Below are 10,087 nucleotides of genomic sequence, written 5' to 3'. Positions count from 1 at the left end.
TGGCGATGGTCATCATTCGTCATCATGTTCACAACAACACGACAAATGCTGCCTTTGCGGTGGAGCCCACGCTGCAAACTCCTTGGAGTGTCCATCTCGAAAACAGGAGCTGCAAATTCTAGAGGTAATAGATAGAAAACGCTGTTCGCGTCGTGACGCTGTAATAGAGGTTAAGGACCGATTACACGGTTATGCAGGTGTGTCAGCCCGATCAGGTATGCCTCTAGATGCATAAATCTCAAAGGCGATAATGACTGCAGTGGAAGCATCAATGAATAAAATGGTCGACCGAATAGTTGCTACTGTCACAGAGTGTTTTTCTAACGTTCTGGCAGTTCAGCTAACGCAAGCCCTGCAATCAGGAACAGCCCCTTTCATAGCAAATATGCCCTCTGAAAGCTCTCAACTGCTTGAAAGCACTGTTGCTTCGCCTAACAGGGCTGCTCTCCCAGATGACGATGAAAACATTGATGACGCAGAGATGGTAGAATCAGATGTGAGAATTCTAAAACGGTGTGGGTCTCCCATGTCCAATCATTCTTCTCCGCGGTCCCAACCAAAATCAAAGAAACATCAGCATACATTAAAGCCAAAGGATAATATTTTGGGGCAGGCAGTTGCGGCTGCCAAGATTTCACAATCATAGGGGCACTAAGAGTTATCTAGTGGAACTGTCGTTCAATTCTAACAGCTTCAACAGATTTAGTTTACATTTCTTCTCAATATAATCCACACATAATTATTTTGCAAGAAACTTGGCTAACAGCCGAAAAGCATTTCTATTTACAAAATTATCATTCATTCCGACAAGATCGCCAATCAAAAGGAGGAGGTTTAATTATATTTGTCTGTACAAAATTCTGTCACAGGGCTAAGATTTCTTTCCAGTTATCTTCTATAGATTGTGAGTTATTGGCCCTAGACTTTGAAATTACAGGGCACTGTCCGTTTTCCTTAGTGAATGCTTATTTCCCTAGCGGTGTACAAGATACAAAACCTCTAGATCTGCTATTAGTTAATTGTCGAAACTCAGTTCTTCTGGCTGGTGATTTTAATTCGCATCATGTGTCATGGGGCTACAAGACAGATAGTTGTGGCAAGCGTCTTTGGGATTGGATAACAAATAATAACTTTTCCTGTAGAAATTCGGGTTCGGCCACATTTATAAGAAAACACAGTCAATCTGTGTTAGATTTAACTTTTACCTCTCCCAGTCTCTTCGTTAATAATTGGTCGACACTTGATTGTGGCACCTCTAGTGACCACATGCCGATTGCGTTTGAGGTTAATCACCCTGTAACTCCAGCGACTTCTCAGTTGAAGTCATTTATCAACTATAATAACTTTCAGTCAACGTTACGCTCTAACCTTGAGTCATTGACTAACACGGATGAAGAAGAAAAATCAAAACGCTTATGCTCGGTGATTGAGGATTGCCGTAAGAAGTCTGAGATCTTGGTACGGAGCTCAAAGGGGAATACTTCAGCTGTTTGGTGGAATGCTGATTGCTCCCGAGATTACAGACGTAGAAAGGCGGCATGGAAAAAGCTTCTCCACAACCAGTGCCCGAAAAACTGGCAGGATTACAAGTTCATTGCAGCTACTTTTAAACGTACAGTTGCAAAAGCGAAGGACGAGTATGATGCTAAGCATTTTGATTTCCTCTCTAAATCTGGCAATCGAACTGCTCTTTTTGGTTTTTTACGCTCGCGGAAAAAGATTCCGCAAGCACAAAATCTACATTCCTTTATTTTGACTCCACATGAAGCAATAGACACAATTGAAACAATTGCCAAAGGACTGGAGAAGCGTTTCTCGTCTGCACTTCCTTCGGGCTCGATACCTGTAATGCCAATGGAACCAGTTAATTATGATCCCCAAATTTCCGTTTCTGAGCTTTCTCCTATAGTTATGAGATTACCAGCCGCTGCTCCCGGTCCTGATAAAGTAACTTCAAAAATGTTAAAAATTCTTTTTGACGAGTCACCTCAGACGTTATTAGAGCTAGTAAATTATTCCATCAAACATGCTTGGATACACCCAGAATGGAAACTTGCCAAAATAATTCCTTTACTTAAGAATAAAGGCGGTGCCTTGTCCATTGATAATATTAGACCAATTGCACTAACATCAAACATTGTAAAATTAATTGAAAGAGTCATACGTGTTTCGGAATTCATGAATAAAGAAAATATCCTCAGCCCTTGCCAAATTGGTTTCCGTCAAAAGTCTTCCATCTGGACTACGCATGCTGATCTCGAAAGTCGAGTTCTTTTAGCGCGACGCCAAAAAATGTACGCTGCCTTGATAACGCTAGATATAGCCAAGGCCTATGATAGCGTTGAGCATAGCATTCTATTGCAAAAATTGAAATCTCTTCAGTTTCCACATTATTTAGTAGCCTGGATATCTGAATTCCTCCAAAACCGAGAGTATTACTATGCACTAAATGGCGTCCATTCTGGCAGATATAAGCAAACCAGGGGAGTGCCGCAAGGAGCAGTCCTTTCACCAGTCCTTTTCAACATACTACTCAGCTCAATACCAGTTAATTATGACGTTCGCACTTACGTATATGCGGATGATATTGCGTTTTTTGCAACTGCATCGGATATTCAATCCCTTTATCTCCACTTGCAAACGTACCTAAACTCTATTGAGAATTGGTTGTGTGGCTTGCGTCTCACATTAAATGTCAACAAAAGCGCAGTCCTCGTATTTAACATAAAAGATTCTGTAAGTCTGTCTGTAATGTATCAGCAGCAAATAATACCACAGGTTAAATCATTAAAGTATTTAGGGGTCACTTATGATGATAATCTTTCATGGCAGCCTCACATTAACCATATTGCTAGGAAAGGGGCTCGGGCCGTGGGCATGTTGCGCCGAATTAGTCGTTCCAGGTCTGGAATGCGGAGAGATGTCCTTTTAATGATTTATATTATGTATGTGCGTCCAATTTTAGAGTTTGGTTCAGTCTTGTTTTCTGGATCAGCAACTTATAAAATTCGACCGCTTGTTCTGTTGGAGCGAGAAGCACTTAGGTTGTGTCTGGGACTTCCAAAATTTGTTGCCAACAATGTGCTCTACCTTGAAGCCCGGATTCCACCCTTGATATATAGATTACAAATTCTAACCGTTCAGACGTACTTAAGGATATATGAATCAGAGTTTCACCGATCTATGTCTATTTTTTGCTGTCAACCGACCTCCTTTTTCGGTGTCCATTGGTCTAAATTTCACACCCCGCAGGTTGTTATGGTCAAAAATTTGCTGGACCCTTTAAATGTTTCCCTTCCTAGTATTCTACCCATACAAACCATCGGTTCATCTATTAAAATTGTCTTTGACGACATATTCCCGAATAATGCTAAAAACTTATCATCCGTTATTCTAAACGGATTATTAGAAGACCATTTATGAAGTCTTTCTGCTAGTTTAGTTGTAGCTACTGACGCATCTCAAAGTAATGAAAAGGCGGGTGTGGGTATATATTGTCCACATTTAGACTGGTCTTTTTCTGTCCGGCTTCCGGACTTCACCCCAATTTTTGAGGCAGATTATCTGGCGGTGGTACTCGCTTTACGAAAATTAGACTCCTCTTTTTCTAAAGTGGCAGTAATTTCCGACTCTCTATCCTTGTGTTCATCTCTCTCTTCGTCGGTGGATTCTGCAATAGTAAAAACCTTTGTCTCCCTGATCCCTAGACAATTGAAAATTGTACATATGGTATGGGTTCCAGGCCACAGCAATGTGACTTTAAATGAATATGCTGACAATTTGGCAAAAGAGTCCCTTAATGGCCCCGTATTATCTATCCTTCCGGCGACCGCGTACATCACCGCAGCGAGGTTTCGAAGAAACGTCCTATTAAATATGAAAAATGGACATCTTTTAAGATCTGATGACTACCTGCATCTAAATTATTCTTGGAATAGAAAATTACGTCATTCACGGCAACTCGAGATTTCACTAACAAGGCTGCGATGCCGTATCCCACCTTTAAATTTCTATCTTTACAGGTCTGGTTTGGCACTGTCTCCCGTCTGCGCATTTTGCGGTGAACAAGAAACATTAGATCACTTTTTATTGTTTTGCCGCCGCTTTACTACGCTGAGAAAGCAGTTGATGGAAAGGCCATTGCAACAGCTTGGCCTTAGTTTAAGCAGCCCAACATTGTTATCATTTGGCGCCACAATCCTTGGGCACAGTCACAGGTCTGTGCTTACCGCCATGCAAAATTTTTTACTGGACTCAAATCGTTTGCCTTGCTAAATATTTAAACATCACTTGTTCTAAAATTGTAGTGTCAATCTCCCGTGAGTGTTACCACTTTTCATTTTATATTTCACATATTTCCCGTTTTGTTTCCTTTGCTCTACCCCTCAAATCATTTTTTTTATGCAAGTATATTAAAAAAAAATTCTTTGCTACCCAATTCTTGGCCGATCCCCCTCTGTGGGTATGTGCCATAAGTTATTTGGACAACAACAACAACAACAACAACAACAACCTGCTGTGTTCTGCTCTGCTGTGCTGTGAACACTTGCTCATCACCTGCTCTGGTTTCCTGTGTTACCTTCTGCCCCGTATCATCTTGGTGGAGGTTAATCAAGGTCCACGTACGCACCGATTAGCCCATTTAAGCTGCAAAAAGCTGGATTTGCGCAGCGGCCGCCACCTACCTGGGATCCCAACGACGCCACAAACAGCCACGATGACCTCTGAAGCAGCCCCTACCACCATGGGAACATCGCCTCAGCCGGTTTTTTTTTCGAAGAGTGTGCCACGAGGCATAAGTTGAGAAAGGGGGAATAGGATGCAGGAGATAGAAAGTTAAAAGAAGGAGTGAAGTCCAGTTGTGCTTATGTATTCGAGAAGGTTGGCAGTATAGCGATTGTCCATTGTCCATTTCTCATAATCACTATCGCGATTCCACCGCAGGCCCACCTTCATGATTATCCGTTGCCTAATGTGCGTCGTTCATGGACACGTCCACATCAAGTGACGCACATCGCAGACGTCAGGTGGAGTCTCACAGTGAGGGAACCTGTCAGTCACTGGTAGATCGTTTTCCCGCCATCGATGTTGTACTCACACAAATTCGCCACCCTCCCATCTTTAATGGCGCCGACCACCCAGACGTTGACAGCTGGCTGGACGAATACGAGCGATGCAGCAGGAATAATCACTAGGACGCGACCATCATGCTGGCCAATCTGATTTTCTATTTGGCGGGAACTGCTCGCACGTGATTCCAAAATCACAAACACGAGCTGGTGACCTGGGAAATTTGCAAGCAAAAGCTTCACGACTTGTTCGGGAAGCCCATTGGACAGGCCCTCGCAGCTAAAAGCGAACTTTCCTCTCGCGCCCAATCTACCACGGAGTCATACCTCGCCTATATACAAGACGTGCTCGCGTTGTGTCGCAAGGCGAACCGCTCCATGCTGGAAAGTGAAAAGGTAGGGCATATCCTAAAGGGCATCGCAGATGACGCGTTCAACATCCTCTTCTGCATGGATTGCTCTACAGCCGAGTCGGTACTTCAAGTTTGCCGAATATTCGAGCAGGCTAAGCAACGACGCCTGGTACATCGCTTTGAGCGCCTTCCGAACACGGCAGCTACTACATCCTGCGATGATCTGGCTCCTCTGCAACAGCCTTCTCAGTCCACTACCTTGACTCGGATCGTTAGTCGAGAACTCGAGGCCTTAGCTCCTGCACCACTATCAACTCCACTGCCAGACACCGTGGCCATGATACAGTCTATTGTCCGCCAGGAACTTGCCAACGTGAGTCTTTCCTCCAACCTCGTACCGCCCTCGTCACCATCGCATCCTGTTCCTGTAGTGGCTGCTGCAACCACTAACCAAGCTTCCCCACATCGCTACGTTAGTCGCAATCCTGCAGAGTGGCGCAGCTCAGACGACAGGCCAATTTGTTTTATTTGCTGTCGAGCTGGCCACACTTCACGATATTGCCGCACTCGTGCCTTCCCCACCCCTCGACCTTATTACAACGCTGACCGTCGGTACTACTACGGACCTCGACGCTTCCCTGCTAAACCTGAACAACTCCGCCCCGCATATGATGGACCTGGACACTTTCCTTCTCACCCAGATGAACCTCACACCGAAGCCGTCTCAAGGGTCCGTCCCTCCAGCCGATCGACATCCCAGTAGACCTGTTTTCCCGAGTTGGCCTTGACCTCCTCGGGCCTTTCCCACTCTCTGCGTCGGGAAATAAATGGATTGCGGTGGCCACAGATTATACTACGCGCTACGCAGTCACCCGAGCGATACCCACCAGCTGTGCAACTGACATGCCTGCGTTTCTTCTCCATGACGTGATTCTGCTCCATGGTGCTCCACGCCAGCTGCTCACTAACCATGGCCGTTGCTTTCTTGCTCGAGTAGTCGACGAAATACTTCGGTACTGCTCCATTAAGCGCTATTTTACCACCGCTTACCATCCACAAACGAACGGCCTCACCGAACGCCTCAACCGCAAGCTCACGGACATGCTGTCAATGTATGTCTCGGATGATCACTGTGACTGGGATATCACATTGCCGTTTGTAACGTTCGCGTACAATTCCTCTCGTCACGACACAATGGGCTACTTATCTTCTATACGGCCGCGACCCTCCCCTTCAGTTTGACAGCGTACTGCCTCCCACCGCTAACGCCAGTTGCTACGTTCGTGACGCCATCTCCCGAGCTGACGTCGCCCGTGTTATTGCTCGCCGCCGACTGGCCTCCTCCCAAAATTCTCAAAAAATACGCCATGATTCTCTCCACCGGGATGTCCACTACTCTCCGGGCTCCCTCGTCTTGCTCTGGACTCCCTCTCGTAAAGTTGGGCAGTGTGAGAAGCTCTTGCCACGCTACGCAGGACCCTACCGTGTTTTACGGCCAGTCACTCCTGTGACATATGAGGTCACCCCTGTACATCCGCCGCGACAGTCCTCTATGCCACTCATCGAGATTGTTCATGTCGCCAGAATGAAGCCGTACTACCCCTGCAGTAGTTTGTCCTAGTGCGCACCGGGACTGTGCTTTTCGTGGCGGGGTAATGTTACGTATATGCCACCGAAAAGGCCTTCTGCCCCGTATCAATATTGCTATCATTTGTGAAGATAAAGAAAGTGTCAATGAGGCTCTTGATGATGCCGCTGCATACTGTCGATGCACCGGGGGTGTTATAAACTGGAACAAGTGCTTAGGTTTTTGGCATGGCGTATAGGAAAGCACTCCTGCCTTATTTCACAATGTTCAATGGGAAGATATGCCTACAAACTACCTTGGCGTGCCACTTCTGCACTACAGGGACACGACACAGTATTTGCAAGCTGAAATCGAGCAAGTATGTCCGAAAACAACACAATGAGGTGGCACAGACTTTTCTATTTTTGCTCGCTCAACAGTGTGAAATATTTTCCTAGTCGCAGAAATATGGTATGTGCTGCAGGCGCTGTTCATGACAAGAATGTGTGTTCGGAAGCTGCAAAGAGTGTTAGCTGTGTTTGTGTGGGGTTCAACGTGGGAACGCACGAGCCGCACGAACTTGTTTCGCTCAGTGTGCAGTGGGGGTTTGGGCCTTGTACATTTGCTCTTAAGGCAAGTTGTGTCGCAGTATACCGTTTTGCGCTACCAAAGGAATTGCTTTGTTCGTACTATGATCTAAGTTCGGCTTCAAAATGTTCTACCCGAATTCGTTGTTTGTTACTATATGACACATGAAAGTAGTGTGCAGTGATATCTGCGCGAGGTCGTAGGAGCATTTTAGATATTGAAAGTACGATTCTCTGTGCAATACCTAAGTAATGTAAAACAAAGGAAGTTGTCTGCGGACCTTATCGATATCATGTTACCAGTGCCCATTTACCGATCACTCAACGGTGAGGGCCAGGGTGATGACGTCCTTAAGAGGGTGAAAAACATGGCCGTGCGGCCTTCGGTAAAAACTTTCTTTTTTCACTTACATTCTGGCACACTGCCAGTTAAACCCTGGTTAGTGGAAAAGGGGCTGTTCGTCCCGTGGACCATGGACTGCTCAATATGCCATAAGCCTGAAACTGTAGATCACATATTCTTGAATTGTTGGGATGCGATATTCCTGTGGGATATCCTGCAGAGAACAATAAAGAAAGATATTCCTGTAACTCCATACTGTATCCGTTTTTTACCGATCCACAGCGAAGATGGTGTGCCAAATGACTTGTTCATGGTGTTGGTTCTTCATGGCGTATGGAAGACACGAATGGGTGTTCATCACGCAGATGAAAACCTTCGGCCGGCTAGAGAGCACTTTGTTGAGAGTGTTGTATACCTCAGAGATGTGTACAAGGAGAAAGCTGAGAGACCAGAATGGTACGCTCTGTTATGTGAACTTGTTGACCTCAAGCGCTTTTAATCTCCGAGTGCTGTCTTCCTTAAGATAGCGCCTTTTATTGTCTGAATTTGTTTTCCTGCCCGGTCGGCAGTCAAGAAAAAGAAACCTTGCACGACAAACTGCCAGCTTTGCAAGAAGCCAGAGACAATCGAACACATATTCTTGGACTGCTGGGATGCAGTATTTCATTGGGGCGTGCTACAAAGAACAATTAAAAAAGAGCTGCCACTAAACCCTTATGGCATCCGGTTTTCGCCGGTGGAGAACGCAGACGAACCCTATGATTTAATAATGCTTCTAGGCCTCCACAGCTTGTGAAAAACACGAATGCAAGTAAGGCATGAAGATATTACCATTCGCAGTGTACGTGAAAATTTTGTTGAAAGTGCTGTTTATCTACGGGAATGTATCTGCGCGCTCCCTGACCCACCACAGTGGTCAGAAGTTCTGGATGACCTGGTAAAATTGAAGAAATTTTAACCTCACACGCGTCAGCTCAAGGGCAGCTGAAGTGTTTTATTAAGTGTGACCATTTGTTGTTCATGTATACTTCCGAAATAAAAAAAAATAAGGACTCGGTGGCGCAACGGTAGCGCGTCTGACTCCAGATCAGAAGGTTGCGTGTTCGAATCACGTCCGGGTCACTTCTTTTTTGCGTCATCCTTTCTGCGCTCTACATTTTGCCTCCAGATGCGGCATATCATAAAATCGGAGTGCTATACGGGGACCTGACACCTACTCCGCAGAGGTAGGAAAAAAGTCAAACTCGGTGGCGCAAATTATTATGCTCCTGGGCCTCCACGCTGTGTAGAAAACTCGAATGCAGTTCGAACACGCTTACTTCGGTGTTCACCCGGTTCGCGAACATTTCACTGAGGGCGTTCTGCGCTTGAGAAATGTGTACAGCGCACTGCCTGAAAAAAAAGACTCGGTGGCGCCGGATTATGCTTCCGGCCACGCTAGTGAACGGAAACAGGATGCAGGGCTCCACAGGAGTGGCTTCAGCGGTCCAGCAGGGCCGCGGTAACAGGAATACTGCCTCGGACAACGAGTTGTTGCCCTAGTTTGCCAACAGGGAGTTAAGTTTTGAACACGGTTTTTCCACACTGTGATGTTAGGGCCCGCCCGTAAAGGGCGGAAGAATTCCGCGACGCGCTCGCCGAGTTATCGCTTTTGCCGGATGTGATTGTCCTCGGAGCCTACCGCATGAGCCATGTGTGTACGGTGACTTTCAAGGACGAAGAAGCGGGAAAAAAGATAGTCGACAAGGGTGAGCTTCAAGTTAAAAAGTGCCGATGTATTGTGATTGACCCTAACAAACAGGACGTTCGCATGAAAGTCCATTGGCTGCTGCACAGCATTCCAGACGAAGAAGTACGGCTTGCCTTCGCGCCTTACGGGAAGGTCACAGACGTCGGCCGAAAGCGCTGGCGTGTGCATGGCCTGGCTGATAAGAGTTCAACGACAAGACTGGTCACCCTGAAGTTGAAGCCGGGCGTGAAGCTCGACGACCTGCCGCACAAGGTGAGCGTTGCCGGCGAGTTAACCCTCGTGGTCGTGCCTGGCAGTGCTCCGCTCCGTCTTCGGTGCAACGGCACAGGCCACATTCGTCGTGACTGTCGCATTCCCAAGTGTAGTGCGTGCCGACGATTTGGTCATGAGAGCAGCCAGTGTGAACGGAATATGCCAA

At 46.3% G+C, this 10,087-nt stretch overlaps 1 non-coding gene across 1 annotated transcript; it reads left to right on the top strand.

Moving 5' to 3' along the window:
• The first annotated feature begins 8,969 nt into the window (after positions 1-8,969).
• On the top strand, positions 8,970-9,041 carry TRNAW-CCA (transfer RNA tryptophan (anticodon CCA)). The gene has a single exon. It is a non-coding gene; the product is annotated as a tRNA-Trp (tRNA).
• The last annotated feature ends 1,046 nt before the right edge of the window (positions 9,042-10,087 follow it).

This window comes from Amblyomma maculatum, chromosome 7 (genome assembly GCF_055883805.1).
Source record: "Amblyomma maculatum isolate TAMU_Amacu chromosome 7, ASM5588380v1, whole genome shotgun sequence".
Classification (NCBI taxonomy): domain Eukaryota; kingdom Metazoa; phylum Arthropoda; class Arachnida; order Ixodida; family Ixodidae; genus Amblyomma; species Amblyomma maculatum.
The sequence above is the reverse complement of the archived record's forward strand: the minus strand, read 5'-3'. Positions and strand labels throughout refer to the sequence as shown.